The 15,326-nt window shown below is 43.5% G+C and overlaps 1 protein-coding gene across 1 annotated transcript in view; it reads left to right on the top strand.

The window, feature by feature from the left end:
* The first annotated feature begins 6,009 nt into the window (after window positions 1-6,009).
* Window positions 6,010-15,326, top strand: part of LOC116988958 (general transcription factor II-I repeat domain-containing protein 1) — a 124,068-nt gene continuing 114,751 nt past the window's right edge. The window contains 1 exon segment of the mRNA XM_033046018.1: window positions 6,010-6,454. The gene's annotated coding sequence lies outside the window, so the exon portion shown is untranslated.

Below are 15,326 nucleotides of genomic sequence, written 5' to 3'. Positions count from 1 at the left end.
ACTACCTTGGTTCAGTCAGAGCCTCGTAAAAATAATCCAGACAAACAGGCAACAAAAGTACTAATCCAGCATTTCTCAATTGTATGTGCTCAGAACTTGGATTGCTCCTAAACAGAAGTGCTAAACCTGTATTGTGTAGATAACCTGCATGGATTCATGTTGGTGCAGGCTGTACATACCATTCCATCGCAGAACAATGTGTGTTGATGTAAAGGCACATTGCTGCATTGATCTTGTTGACACTGACGAGTGGTTCATATCAGGTAGAGGTCAGCCCGGTTGATGGCAGGCCTCCAGCTCATGAAGGGCGTGCTCCACAAAGCCACAGCCTGGCAGGAGGTGTGCGTGCTGCTGCTCTGTGGTGACGATGGCTGCATGAGAGGCTCCTTAGATATTTCAGTGATGCCTGTCTGCCAAGCACACAAGCATTCCCCTCCCTTCACACCCACCTCAGGGGGCACACAGCTGCCAGGACAGAACTCTGATGTTAACTCTCCCCTTTGTTTTGCACCTTGAAGTGGCCTGGAGAGAATGATTATCCCAATCCATCAGTGAGAATTGTTTTGGTTTCTCTAATTCCACAGATCCCCAGTTTAATATTTATGGAGAGTTTATTATTGTCATGTGTACCAAGGTACAGTGAAAAGTTTTTTTGTTGCATGCTATCCAGTTAACGAAAAGACTGTACATATTACAATCAAACCATCCACAGTGTACAGATAGCATGCAACAACAGCTCAGTACACCTGACAATAAACTAAACTAAACAGAAAAAAACAGATACAGGATAAAGGGTGTACTGTATTATTTAGTGTGAGATAAAGTCTGATAAAGTTCAATTAAAGATAGTTCAAAGGTCTCCAATGAGTTAGGTGGGTCTGGACCACACTCTAGATAATGAGTGATCGGTTCAGTTGCCTGATAAAAAGTTGTGAAGAAACTGTCCCTGTATGCATTTTGGATATATGCATTTCAAATGGAAGTTGCTAAGGAATAATATGTAGGTGAACAGTTAATAAGGTTGCAAAGGTCATACGTTTTCTTTGGCATTAAGAGGTCCGAAATTTACAGTAATCAGTGTACAGTATTTTGTTCAAATCATTTCAGCTTAACCACTTCAATAAAATGCCAAAAGAAGCCTTTTGAAAGATGGGGCAATAGATAGCGTGATCATCTTTGTCTGAGAAACTTTTATCCTTCTTTTATTGAATGTGTATAAAAACAGACCGTCTTCCAACAAGGAGGCAAAACTGTTGCCGATGTGGGCAATGTAATCAGTATCTGGGAGCTTCAATGTGGGCAGTTGTTGACCATCTTTTTTAACTCAGTCTCTGTAATGCCTTTCCGCTTTGACAGAATCCGTAATGTCATGTTAAGCTTTATTGGAAATTCAGATGAAAAATAATGTGCTGCAATTCAAGAAATAAATATGCTCTAAAGGCTAAATAATTAACCATTAAGTGGCATGCAGAGTCCAAACTATTTAAAGAGTCAGGTTGTGGTGTCCCTTGCCCTATGTTAAACACACACATAAAGACTTTCTTCCCAGTTATCAAGCTACAGTTCGTTCTAGTTACATGGGAGAAATCACTCCAACTAATTGACATGTTTCAATGGAATGGGCAGATGTCTTTGTTGATTTCATCTTTATACCTTTCGCATTTGACGATGTAAATTCTGTCAAATTCCCCACATAGTCAATCTCTTATTTGGAAAGTAGACTGCAAGGGTGTAGAAGGTGCGCGGTGCTTGGAGTCTTCATTATCCTCATTACTGGAGGTCAAGGCAATGACCACCTGTGCACATCCCACTCACTCCACGCTGCAGCTCCTGATGTCTGCCACATTTCACTCTGGTTCGGCTGATCACCCAAATCTACACTCAACAGGAGGAGACCACACTTGCTTTTCCTTCAGCCCACAGAAAGGTGGTACTATTGTACACACTAGGGACAATTTACAGCAGCCAATTAACCTAACAACCTGCACGTCTTTAGAATGTGTGTGGAAACCGAAACGCCTGGAGAAAACCCACGCCATCACAGGGAGAACATGCAAACTCCATGTATACAGACATCTGCCGCTGTAAGACAGCTACTAAATCGCTGTGCCACCGTGCCGTTGTGAAATGCAGAGCAGGAAGTTTGGCCCATTAGGCCAGGCTGTTCATGTCCGCCACGACAGAGAAACAGTAGAACAGCGGCAGAGTTGCTACCTTACAGCGCCAGAGACCAGGGTTCAATCCAGACTACAGGTGCTGTCTGTATAGAGTTTGTACGTTCTCCCCGTGGGATTTCTCCAGGTGCATGGGATTTCTCCAGGTGCTCCGGTTTCCTCCCACACTCCAGAGACAGACAGGTTTGTAGGTTAATTGGCTTTGGTAAAATTGTCAATTGACTCGAGTGTATGCAGGATAGTGTATGTGTATGGGGGTTGCTGGTGGGCGTGGTCTCAGTGGGCCCAAGGGACTATTTTAGCGATGTATCTCTGAACTAAACTAAAAATCAAATCAGCTGAAGTTGTAGAATTCAGGCTGCAATGTGCCCAGAGAGAAGATGAAGTGTTGTTCTTTAAGCCTGCATTTGGGCCACACTGTAACAGTGTAGTAGGCCTCAGACCAGTAGGTCAAAGTCGGAGTGGGATGGAGGATTAAAGTGGCAGACAACAGGAAACTTGGGGTCGGTCCTAGGGAATAAATCTGAGGCTCTGCAAATCACAGCATGGGCTTCTGTGCCACAAATGGTCACGTTCAAACCACAGTCATTTCCAATATCAAAGCATCATGCCAAGCCTTGAATCTTCGTCACTCCCTCCTTTGTGTCACACAAATGAAATCAAGTGACACACTGCCTTTCTGTCACAATATCTTGCCATCGTGTTCAGCAAAGACATTGTGGGCCAAAGAGCCTTTTCCTGTGCTGCATTGTACTACACTCTATGTTCTAATAGAAGCCCTCTGGAGTGAATTGTACAGAGTTCTAAGTTCTTCCTGTGAGTGCATGGGTTTCCTCTGGATATTCTGCTTTCTTTCCACATCACACAGATATGTTGATTGGTAAGTTAATTAATTGGCCATTGTAAATTGTGCTTGGTTTGTAGTGAATGGTAAAATCTGAGGGGGAGCTATTGGAATGTACGATTAGGGCATTAGGGTGCTTGCTGGTTGGCACAGACTCGGCGAGCAGAATGGATTGTTTCTATGCTCTGACTTTGTAAAAATATTGGAATCAATGAACCAAAACAGGACTGCAGGTATCATGCACTCTGCCCATTTAGTCTTGTTGCATGTAAATTATTTTCCCAAATGAAAGTCGTGAGAATGCTTCAAAATTACATAATTGTTAAGTGTTTTACATGAGGTTTCACTTGTGGCTATGTTTGTTTGTTACATTTATTTTATACTGCTGAGTGTGTAGGAAGTATGGAAATAAGATTAGGCTGATTATTTAATATCCATGACTTTTAGTTGGCTGAGATAATACCTGGTTTCTTAGTCAGGAATTTGGTCCAATCTTTATTGTCTGATCACTCTACTAAGCTATTTGTTGTAATGTAAAACTGATTTAAGCAGTGATTGACACGTTACCATAAAAAAAAAAAGCTATCAGAACCATTTATGAGACAGTTTGCAGTCATGGTTCTTTGAATCACAAAATAATGACATTGAAGTGGGAGGCCATTCAGTCCATTGAATACCCGAATCGTCACCTATTCCATTTCTTCAGAGATGCTGCCTGACCCTCTGAGATACTCCAGCATTTTGTGTCTAACTTCAGTGTAAACCAGCATCTGCAGTTCCTTCCTACAGGACACAGCAGTTGTTTATCCAAGCTGATCTAAATTCATAAGTGATAGGAGCAGAATTGGGCTATTCGGCCCATCAAGTCTACTCTGCCATCCAATTATGGCTGATCTATCTCTCCCTCCTAACCCCATTCTTCTGCCTTCTTCCCTTAACCTCTGATACCCATACTAATCTCCACCACTAAGAAAGACAAGGACATTACCAAGGACACCACCGCCAGCGGACTTCCCTCCAAGAGGTATAGCACGTTGGTGAGACCCCATTTAGATTATTGTGTTCAGTTCTGGGCACCATGTTATAGGAAAGATATTGTCAAGCTTGAAAGGGTTCAGAAAAGATGTATGATGATGTTGCCAAGACCAGACACTGAGCTATAAGGAGAGGTTGACAGTGTGAGCTATAGGGAGAGGTTGAGTAGGCTGGGTCTCTATTCCTTGGAGACCAGGAGGATGAGGGGTGATCTTATAGGTGTACAAAAAAATGAGAAGAATAGATCGGATGGGTGCACTGTCTTTTGCCCAGAGTAGGGGAATCGAGGACCAGAGGACATAGGTTCAAGGTGAAAGGGAAAAGATTTAATAGGAATCGGAGGGGTAACTTTTTCATGCAAAGGGTGGTGGGTGTATGGAATGAGCTGCCAGATGAGGTAGTTGAGGCTGGGACTATCGCAACATTTAAGAAACAGTTAGACAAGTTAATGAATAGGACAACTTTGGAGGGATATGAACCAAGCGCAGGCAGGTGGGACTAGTGTAGCTGGGACATGTTGGCCGGTGTGGGCAAGTTGGGCCGAAGGGCTTGCTTCCACACTGTATCACTCTATGACTCTCAAATTCAACATTCAGACTTTGAACTATATCACCATTCCTCCAACAGTGTTACTTGTGTCCACATTCTGGAAATCCCTCTCTGCAGCTGGTGGGAGATCCCTCGCCAAAGGGATCAGCAGCGGTTCAAGAAGGCGGCTTACCACCACCTTCTCAAGGGCAATTAAGGATAGGCAATAAACACTGGCCTTGCCAGAGACGCCCACATACCAGAAATGAATAAATAAATTCTTTACTCAGAGGGAAGAGAATCTTTGGAATTTTCTACTGCAGGGGATGGGGGTGGTTGGGTTTTGTCCAGCAAAGTCGTTCAAAATTTAGATTAATAGATTTTACTGTGTTAAAGGATCAACGGCTAGCAGGGTCGGATTGTAAATTGATGTCATTGAATTGTACACCGAAGGAACACCAATGGTTTTATTGAATGGTGGAACAGATTAGAGAAAAGGTATGTTTGAATCTACTCTTTGTCTTGTCGCAAGCATTCTTGTAAATGTGTGTGTGAAAAAAAAACCCTGTGGGATTAAATGAAAAAGTCTCCCAAAACGCATCGTGGTCTTAATCAGTGGCCCGGTGCAGCATTCAGAGAGTTAACAGAATGGCTACCGGCTGAAGAAAAGAGGTGAGTTCAATTTACTTGTCAGTTGTCCGCTGAACTGTGCCGCCTCTGCGCTGCAAAAGTTAACTCCGGGATTTGTTTGCAAGGCGCATTATTTATTATTTGCGACCGACCGCTCAGTCCACTGACGATTCGGGACTTCCGCTGAATGTGCACATTGTGTGTTAGCGCAGGTTTGTTTCCTTCCCTCCTCATTCGGTCTCATCGGGATGGCGAACTGCGGACTCAGGGTCGGCCATTTGATGAGAGCGCGTCGCTTGCTATCGGCCCCGTGGGAATGATCACATGGTCTCTCCCTCGCCGTAATCTACACCCTGAAAAGAAGGGCAGAGAGAGAGAGAAAAAAAACCTGCAGCGCATTTACATTCTGCAGATTAAACAACGTGGTTATTTGATACACGCTTTTGGCAGAACAAAACAAAACAGTTCTTTATTAGAATAAGAAACTAATCGCCAAAAATATATATATTTAAAGCCCTTGATTAAGAACTAGTGTGCTCTCCCTCCTTGTGTGTATATATATATATATATATATTTCAATACGTTAATAACAATGTTATCTTTGTAGGGTTTTAATGGAAGAAAAATGATGCGCGCGTTTTCACGCGCTCTTTCTTGTCAATTCCACTTCTTCCGCGCCCCCGATTTCTCTCTCTTCTTGTCAATTTCACCTCTTTCCCCCCGCCCCCTGTTTCCCTCTCCTTGTCAATTTCACCTTCCCCCGCCCCCTGTTTCTCTCCCCTTGTCAATTTCAAGGTGCCGTAATTTGGCGAAAAGAATGGGACATGTGTGTGCCTTAATCCGTATGTAAATTACAGCCAATGAAGGAGTGTGTAGGATTGGAGCTGGGATTAGCAGGGGCGAATGAGTTTCTGCTTTACTGGGATTAGAGAACAAAGGCTAGTCTGAGCAGAGCCAGCAACAAAAAAAAAATCTGCCAAACCGTGCCTAGCCTGCAATCAGGACAAAAAGATACCCCTTCAGAAAAAAAAGACCTCGGATTGTACTTCTCCAAAAAAAAATCAAACAAGGCAACAACAAAAAATCCGGATTGGTCTAAAGGAGAAATCTAGGACGTTGGGAAGTTATTTTTATTTTTTATTTTTTTTCAAATAGAAGGAACTCCTGTGTGTTTGTATGTGTTTTTTTTTCCTTTTGGGAAAGAAGAGATCAGCGCTGTGGTGGGTCGTCTAAATTTAAAGGTGTAAGTAGCAATAACAGTAACAAACCAGAACAAGTTGTCACAATGTTTCATATTTTAAAGATACATATTGTATCCTGCGGTGACACGTGACTGGCTGGGGTACAACACGTTACCTGGAGTCATTCAGTCAGAATTTTCAGTCGACTTTTAAGGGGGGCATTTTATGGACGCCGCTGGTTTAATTAATCTGACATGTTATGCACGGCACCCCTTCCCCCACTGGCGGTTCCTGGTACTTCAAACTCCGATGTGTGTGTGTGCAGCGGTCTGCTGTGTGCCTCAGAGAGAGTGAGGGAGGGATAAAGTGGCCGCAGGCCGGGACGCAGCGTTGTATCTGGTCACTCACCGGTCTCCGTCAGCTTTCAAACGCAATCGCGGTCGGTTTCCTCAGTTTGTGAGCAATTCCGAGTGATAAACAAAATAATCGCTCCCACCCCCACCGCCTCCAAGAAGTACTTCGGTGTTTATCCCCCTTTTCCTCTTAACATCTCCTCTGCAGAAGTGACCGATTATTCGAATTTATTGATTACCTTATCGCCTAAAATGTGCTTTTATTGGTATTTTTTCCACGCTTTTAATTTTATTTACAACGATCCTCTCCTTTTGACTGGCCTTAATCTCGTGTTGAATTGTATTTTAGATTTGTCGTCGCTACAATTTAAAACAAAATCTAAAGGGGTTTCTTAAGGTCATGAGATCTTCCGCGTCTTATTTGGTTAAATTGAATGTCATTTGTGTCGAATAAAGTAACAGTTTTTGCAGTTTTCACTTGGGCGACTGATGCTACCAGCCTTCAGGGAAGGGAGGTGCGAGTGCATCTGGTGTCAGTGTGGGCCCTGCCCAGGAGGGGGGAGGGGAGGGTGCTTCCAGGTATAGAATATTTGAGGAACAACCCGTATTCTCAATGGTCCTTCAAGTGGTGCTAATGTTGGGATAAGAATGTGTATTGTCAATATTTTGACTTGGTTCCCCAAAGAGAAGAGCTGGGATCACTGGCCTGCCGTTTGATCACCTGTGATGCAGTCATTTAGAACAACCCCACTGTATACAAAAATCTTTCCACGTTCAGGTGGGACTCAGAGATGTGGGAATAGAGTGAAACTTGCTGCCTTTCTCCATTTCGGCTCATCCCAAAATGCTTTGCCCGTGAAGCCTGTCAATTGTTGTGATGTGGGAAGTGCAGCGTTAGAATTACAGAGCAAGCTCCCACAAAACAGTAACCCGATCAGATAATCTGTGTTTAATGATGTCGGTCGAGTGATCAATCAGGGAACTGTGGAGTGCTCCCTACTTAGACCTTGCAGTATGACGTTATCTTCTCACCGAAAGGTGCCACCTTGGGACAGGTGGTGCTGTGGTGAGGAATGAGCGCTGATATCTGTGCTCGGGTCCTTGGAGCCCAGGCCTTCTGACAGAGGAGTACCACAGAGGAGTACATGCAACTGATACCCAATGTGTAAAATGATGCAGCGTTATTGCTACATCTTGTCAAAGCTTGCAGTGCAGATTGCTGCACGTGTTTCAGAGCGAGTTGTGAGTTCATGTTCCTATCTGGGGACTTGGGCAACAAATATCTGCGCCAAGGGAGTGCAACACGATGGGAGGTTAAACATGTAAAGAGAGCTGTGGTTTGCACTCTCGTGTAGGAGTAAAAGCTATTTTGAAAATGTTGTTCGTAGAAACAAAATGCAGATGCGGTTTTCCAAATACGTCCCACAGTGCTGGTGTAACTCAACCAGTCAGGCAACATCTCTGGAGAACATGGACAAATTATATTTCTGGTTAGGGCACAAACTGAAAAGTTGCCTATATATGTTCCCCAGAGATGCTTCCCCAGAGTTACTCCAACAATTTGTGTCCATATTTGAAAAAGTTGTTCTTCTCTTGCTCTGGTTAGTTTGATGCCTCAATCAATATCACCTAAATAAATAAATATATATATATGTTTTGTTTATCTTCATTTCCAGGATGCGGGCATCACCGACTACTACACCAGCACTTATTGCCCATTCATAATTGCTCTTGAGAAGGTGATGGTGAGCTGCCTTATTGAACTGCTGCAGTCTGTGTACTGATCATACTCCACAGTGTTGTTGGGTAAGGAGTTTCAGAATCTTCACCCAGTCTGGCCATTATCTTGTTGCTGTTGTTTAAACTTGTCCAAGAATAAACTGCACTGTTTTCTACATGATAAAAGTAGCTGCACTTCTTATGTAGTCTTATTGATTGTGTAGTGTGCTTTGGGACTCCTGAGTTGTGAAAGGTATTATTTGAATGTATGTGTGCATTTCCTTCAGTTATTTGTAATGAGAAAGTGGTTGAGGAAGTCAGGAATCTATTTGGCATCATGCCCTTGCATTCCTTGATGCTGTGTATGAAGTAAATTAGACATACAATTACAGTGCCTTTTTAAAAAAAAGTCACAGACTGCATTACTACAGCACGGCAATCTTCTTTTAGCCCTTCATTTCCTTATGAAGCATATTTTGGCATTATTGTCTTTGAGGAAGAGACAAAAGTCATCATGCTTATTAAACCAACAACTTTTATTTGTATGTCACTTTCAATAAGCAAAATGGCCTGAAAAGCTTCACTGGGGCAAAATTTGACTAACTTGCATATTAAGACAGGTCGCCAAAAGCTTGGTTAAAGTAACATTTTTAGAATGTACTAAAAAAAGAAAATAGAGACAGAGAGGTTTAAGGAAGGAACACGTCTAATGACCTACACCTGAAAGTAGATACATTTGTGGAGGCTGAAGGTAGGAGATTCATAGATGTCTCACAAGGTTATAGAGCTGGAGAGGGGGAATGAAACCATGGATGTGGACATTTATTAAATATGATCCAAGGGAGCGTGTATGCACAAAGATGATGAATGAACAGGAATTGGTTGGAGAAAAAGCAGTAGAGGCTTGGATGTTCTCAACGGGATGAACATTGAAGGCCAGTCTGCAATGCACTGGAACAGTCTAGTTTAAAGGTGCAACAGAAATGTGAGTTTCATCTGTGTATGATCCATGCCGTGGGGAACTGAAGCAATGTGATAGCAGAAGTAGCCAGCCTCAGTCATGGTGGATGTTAGACGGCAGTTCTTCATTAGGTCATCAAGGCCACAGACTGCTTTGTCCAGTTTCCAATAGTTGCCAGGAAGATAATTATAGAAAATATGGTGAATATAGAAAATAGATAAGTACATGATCTGACAACAAATGGCTTTGGGGCATCTAATGTTTTGTTGAAACAAAGAGATTATCATAAGTGATAGGTGCGGAATTAGGCCATTCGACCCATTAAGTCTACTCTGCCATGGCTGATAACAATGTTGATATGGAAGAGTACCCAGAGTAGCCAGTCCTCTGGCTAAGATTAGATGTATGATGGAAGCAATAAGGTCCTGCCTAGCAGGACAGCAGTGGAGAGATCGTGGAGAGGAACGGTGGCGACTGAAGACCACAGATAGGATGTGATGGGGAGATGTTACTTTGTCACATTCACTCGGGATATGATTTGTTATTGATAACAGTCCTTTTGAAACTGGGACATGAATAGAAAGCTGATTGGGGGGAAGATGGTTGGAGTTGATGGGCATGTTATAGAACTTTAGAGAGGAAATTAGGATTGGAAATTAAATGGAGGTTTGAGGAAGGAGGTAATTATTAAAGATGTAGACAAGCAGCTGAGAGACCTGTCAATGTCATTTAAGATGGAAACTTGCAAGGGATGTTGAGTGGTCAATAATTTAGTGGGAGCAGCTGCTAGTTGGGACAAGGAAAGGACCTAGATGAAGGTGTGATTAGGGCTAAGGGGAATCTCGGGAAGTTTGGTCCAAATGGTTTGTGAAATGAGGAAACTGTTGGAGGCAGCTGATAGGATGGTTATTTGTGAAGAAGACCTTGACCCTCTAGCACCCATTGGTGGTGAAGATACAGTGGAGGTTTGATGAGAATGATTGCAGTACAAAGGAGAGGATTACATTCCAGCATGTGGTACAATGCTCTTCATTTCATCATCATTAATATTTCGGTGCAATTGCTGCATAAATTGTCATTGTGCAGCTAGATCCTTTAGTTTGCTTTTTGCTGAAATAAAAATTCACCATTCAGAATGTTTTGCTTCTCATCATTTTACGGTGGTCTTCACTGCCCACAGTCCCCATCAACACACAACATTCTCTGTCAGAATTCATTCAGCTGAGTTAGTTGCTACCAAGCATTAGATGAAGAGCCCATTAAACCAGAATGATATCTTGCAATTCTGGGAACTGGAATACTGGGATCAGTATTTGTAGGAAGGAACTGCAGTTGCTGGTTTACACTGAAGATGGACACAAAATGCTGGAGTAACTCAGCGGGACAGGCAGCATCTCTGAGTCTGAGGTCTCGACCCGAAATGCCACCCATTCCTTCCATCCAGAGATGTTGCCTCTCCTGCTGTGTGACTTCAGCATTTTGTGTCTATCTTGCATGGGATCAATGTGGTTCCCCACTTAACTGACTGAATGTGTCTGGAGCCTTGAAGCAGGGGATCTTGGCCCGAGGAGGATTCTGAGCTAGATTATCCTGTCAGTTGATTTGGACTTTGCTGCAGGATCGCTCCAGTGTTCTTGATGTCCCCTTTGTCTCAGAAACAGACAGGAAGGAATGGGGATGTTGCTGCCTGGTAAACCATGAGATTTGTCCCAGGTTTTGATCTTCAAACGCTGTTTTTTCAAATGGCCAAAGGCTGTGCTGGCACATTGAAGGCAATGGTGAATTTCATCACTAATAACTGTCTTCACTGAGGAGTGGCGCTAGTCTTGAGTCATGTTTATTTCCATATGCACGAGTATGGTCCAGTACAGGTCCAATGAAAATCTTGCCTGCGGATCTATTACCGGCACTTAGACTTAAGGGCCTGTCCCACTGTACGAGGTAATTCAAGAGTTCTCCCGTGTTTCCCCTGATTTGAACTCGGATAATTACGGTAATAGCCGCTCGTAGGTACATTTTTCAACGTTGAAATAACTTCACGATCTTACTGCGTTTCCCCGAGTACCTGCTGTTAGCATTACGAGCCACTAAGAGACGTCCCGAGCTCCGACATACCCACTACATACATTCTACGTACTTACCACGAGTTTGATTTTTTTAAACTCGGGAGAGCTCTTGGGTAAACTCGTAGAGTGGGACGGGCCCTTTGGGCAACACACAAAAGCTAAATTATACATAAATTACTTACATTCTACCAGACAGAGAAAATAAGAAGACATTAGTGCAAAAATCCTCACTTAGTAAACAAGTCCAAGATAGCCCAGCGGTGGTACGTGGTGTTCCATTGTCCAGGTACAATTACTGTTGCGCAGGTCAGTTTGAGAACCTGATTGTTGTAGGGAAGTAGCTGTCCCTGAACCTGGTGGAGTGTGACTCAAGGTGTCTATACCACCTCTCCGATGGTTGCAATGAATAGAGGGCATGACCTGGATAGTGGGAATCCTTGGTGATAGATGCTGCCATCTTCAGGCAACCAACACCTTATGTTGATGGTGGGGAAGGCTGTGCCCAAGATGCACTGGGCTGGCTCCTGTGATATCATGGGTGGACCACTTTTTCCAAGGACTTATTGTGGATCTTTAATTTTAGAAGTTAGAGTTGGTTGGTAGATCTCGTGAGGCCTATTTTCTCTTGTGTACTTGAGTCATAGAGTTGACGATGGCCTGGAGCTCAGTCTGATTCTTTGCAGAAGCGAGCTTCACCTACATATCCCAGCTCGCTGACTGAAGTTGGAGTGATCTTGGTGAGGAATGTAGTTTGAACAGTCTGCTGTTAGTCCTGTGGGAGTGGACCTAAGCCACAGGATGTTTATTGGAGGTGAGATGGACTGTTGCAGGATGGATGATGGAGCAAGTTTTTGGAGTGGTGACAGCCCTTGCTTGAAACCAGTCTGCTCTGGGATTGGTTTGAGGTGGGCTTGGTTGGGATGAAGCCTTGCACGCTGCAATGTATAAATCTGATCAATTTCTGTGGACACCCAAATTTGAGAAGAATGCTCCACAGTCCCTCTCGAAGGATGGAATCAAAGGCATGTGTGAGGCTACAAGAGCCCGCGTGCAATGATTTGTGCTGCTTCCTGGTATATACCCTATGAGGGCATTTGGAATTAAGCTACCAGTCTCTCTTTCACATGATCTTTGGCAGCATGTCCTAACCTTAATACAATTGAATTTTTTTTTCCTGACCTCTGATAAGCTTGCTGGCCGTGATTCCAGATACGATAGCATTAAATTGCTGGGGAGATGTGGGGAAGGTTGTTTAATGGCCCACAAGAACTCCTCACTGCAGAAGGCTGTGGAGGCCAAGTCAATGGATATTTGTACTGCAAAGATTGATAGGTTCTTAATTAGTACGGGTGTCAGGGGTAATGGGGAGAAGGCAGGAGAATAGGGTTGAGAGGGAAAAATAGATCAGCCATGATTGAACGGTGGAGTAAACCTCATGGGCTGAATGGCCCAATTCTGCTCCTATTACTTATGAACTTGGCTGGTAGAACAGCTGGTCTTTTCCAGTCTGATGTTTCTACACACTTGGAGAACATCATGATAGTTTCCTGGTAAACTTGTGACTTCACTATATTTACAGGTGGCGGGTTTCCCTGTGGTTGGCAGACACTTTGTTTATTTATATTTGTTTATGAATCAACAACCAGTTTGCCTTTTGCTGTTCCGGGAGGTGTAACGATGAAATAAAATGTGTGCAGATAAAAAAAAAAAAAGATCAGACTCTGAGAGATGAAACGCCACAGTTACATTGTTCAAATACCACAAGATTAGTTTCCTAGGAGATGGATCCCAGTCGCCATGGACACAAGGGTCTTGGAATTAGGATTGTGAATTTTCTATCCTAGTCACACAGATGGAGCAGGACCTGAAGTGCTGAGTTCAAAGGATCCAGTCGGCAGCCTTCACTGCATCTCAGGCCCACTGTGCACCCCATGGCACAGCAGTGAGAAGAGCAGCAACTCCTGGCTGGAGTTGCAGTCCCTTCCCCCCCCCCCCCCCCTCCACGATATCTCTCCTGTATGCCTTTTCAACACAAAGAACATGCACAGTGGAAACAGCAGCAGCTCCTCCTTGGGCCTGCCTCTGTTTATTGATTTCTTGTGCAAGCAACCTCCAAGGGCCTTTGTTGCAAACGATCTTCTGTGCTTCTTTCATCCCAACGTGGGTCCTTTTGAAAGCTTTTTTAAATTTTTAAAGCACTTTGTTCCTTTTCTTGAGGTACCGGGACTATAGGAATAGTCAGCGTTTGCCACTAAATGAAGATCGACACAAGATGCTGGAGTAACTCAGCGGGACAGGCAGCATCTCTGGAGAGAAGGAATGGATGACGTTTCTAGTCGAGACCCTCCTTCAGACTAAAGAATGGTCTCGACCCGAAAAGTCACCTATTCCTTCTCGCCAGAGATGCTGCTTGTCCCGCTGAGTTACTCCAGCATTTTGTATCGATCTTTGGCGTAAACCAGCATCTGCAGTTGCTTCCTGCAGCATTTGCCGCTCATATCTAAATGCCTCCACCCTGCTGGAGGGCTCGGATTGCCGGGTTAGACTTGCCTGTGATTCTCCTTAACGTTGAAAAGCCAGCGGATGCTCACACTTGGTCTTGCTGAATTAGTAACATTTGAGAGCAATAATGAAGGAGGTTTGGGATCCGTGAAGCTGTGGATCCAGTGCAAGGTTGAAACATTCCAGGCAGTGGTATAGAACCCAGGAGAAAAGTGGTTTGGGAATGGAAAGTATTACTCTGATTAATGCCATGATTAATGATAATCTGATTTTCATCTCAAATCCTAATTCTATAACATAAAGGATCTTTAGATGGATGTCATGTAATGCTGCTGGTTAGAATGGGTTGCGTAAGTTCAAAGGCACTCCTCCAGTTTACTTTGCAATTGTTTTTGTTATTTAACTTACCAGTAGCTCCTGTTTGTTAGGCACGTGCTTGTTTTACCTTGCTCTGCAGATGTAGTTAGGATAATTTCCCTCGCTTCTCTACATTCCTTCCACCAGATCAATTGGCATTCACTCATGTCCTGGTGTGACCTTAGCCCAAAACTCTTTGCTTTCTTTTTGTGTCTGATTGCTCAGATTTTTTTATAGTTTATAGTTTAGAGGTACAGCGCAGAAACAGGCCCGCACACTTAACGCGTACAGCGCAGAAACAGGCCCGCACACTTAACGCTATCCTACACACACTAGGGACAATTTACATTTACACCAAGCCAAATAACCTACAGACCTGTACGTCTTTGGAGTGAGGGACGAAACTGAAGATCTCGGAGAAAACCCACGCGGTCATGGGGAGAGCGTACAAGCTCCATACAGGCAGCACTCGTAGTCGGGATGTAACCGGGATCTCTGGCGCTGCAAGCGCTGTAAAGCAGCAACTCTACCGCTGCGCCATCGTGCTGCCCAGTCATTTCACATTTCGCCACTTTCCTTTGTGGAGCAGAAAGTTATGTTTCTTTCATATCTTAAAGCAGTTAGTTAAATATTGCTAAATATAAGTTTACAATGGATGTGCATGGTGGAATGTGACCCTTGCCATCAACAACTAGGGTTTTGTTTTATCTAGACACAGGTGGTGAGGGGTGGTTATAGACATATTTCAGGAGTTTTATGGGATTCCAAGCAAGAGTTTTTAATGTAATGGATTCAAGTGTTAGCGTGGCTATTATCTGAACATGATATTCCGAGCTACCTAGAAAGAAAAATATGTTTCCCAATTATATAACCAGACAGGGGCTGCAAAGTATGAGATAATAATGGGCATATGTTCTAAATTAAATGCATTATGTGTTACCAAGGCATAATATTCCTATTAGACAATACAGAAGGG

This window comes from Amblyraja radiata, chromosome 28, assembly GCF_010909765.2.
Source record: "Amblyraja radiata isolate CabotCenter1 chromosome 28, sAmbRad1.1.pri, whole genome shotgun sequence".
Taxonomy (NCBI): domain Eukaryota; kingdom Metazoa; phylum Chordata; class Chondrichthyes; order Rajiformes; family Rajidae; genus Amblyraja; species Amblyraja radiata.
This window is presented reverse-complemented; position numbering and strand designations above follow the sequence as displayed.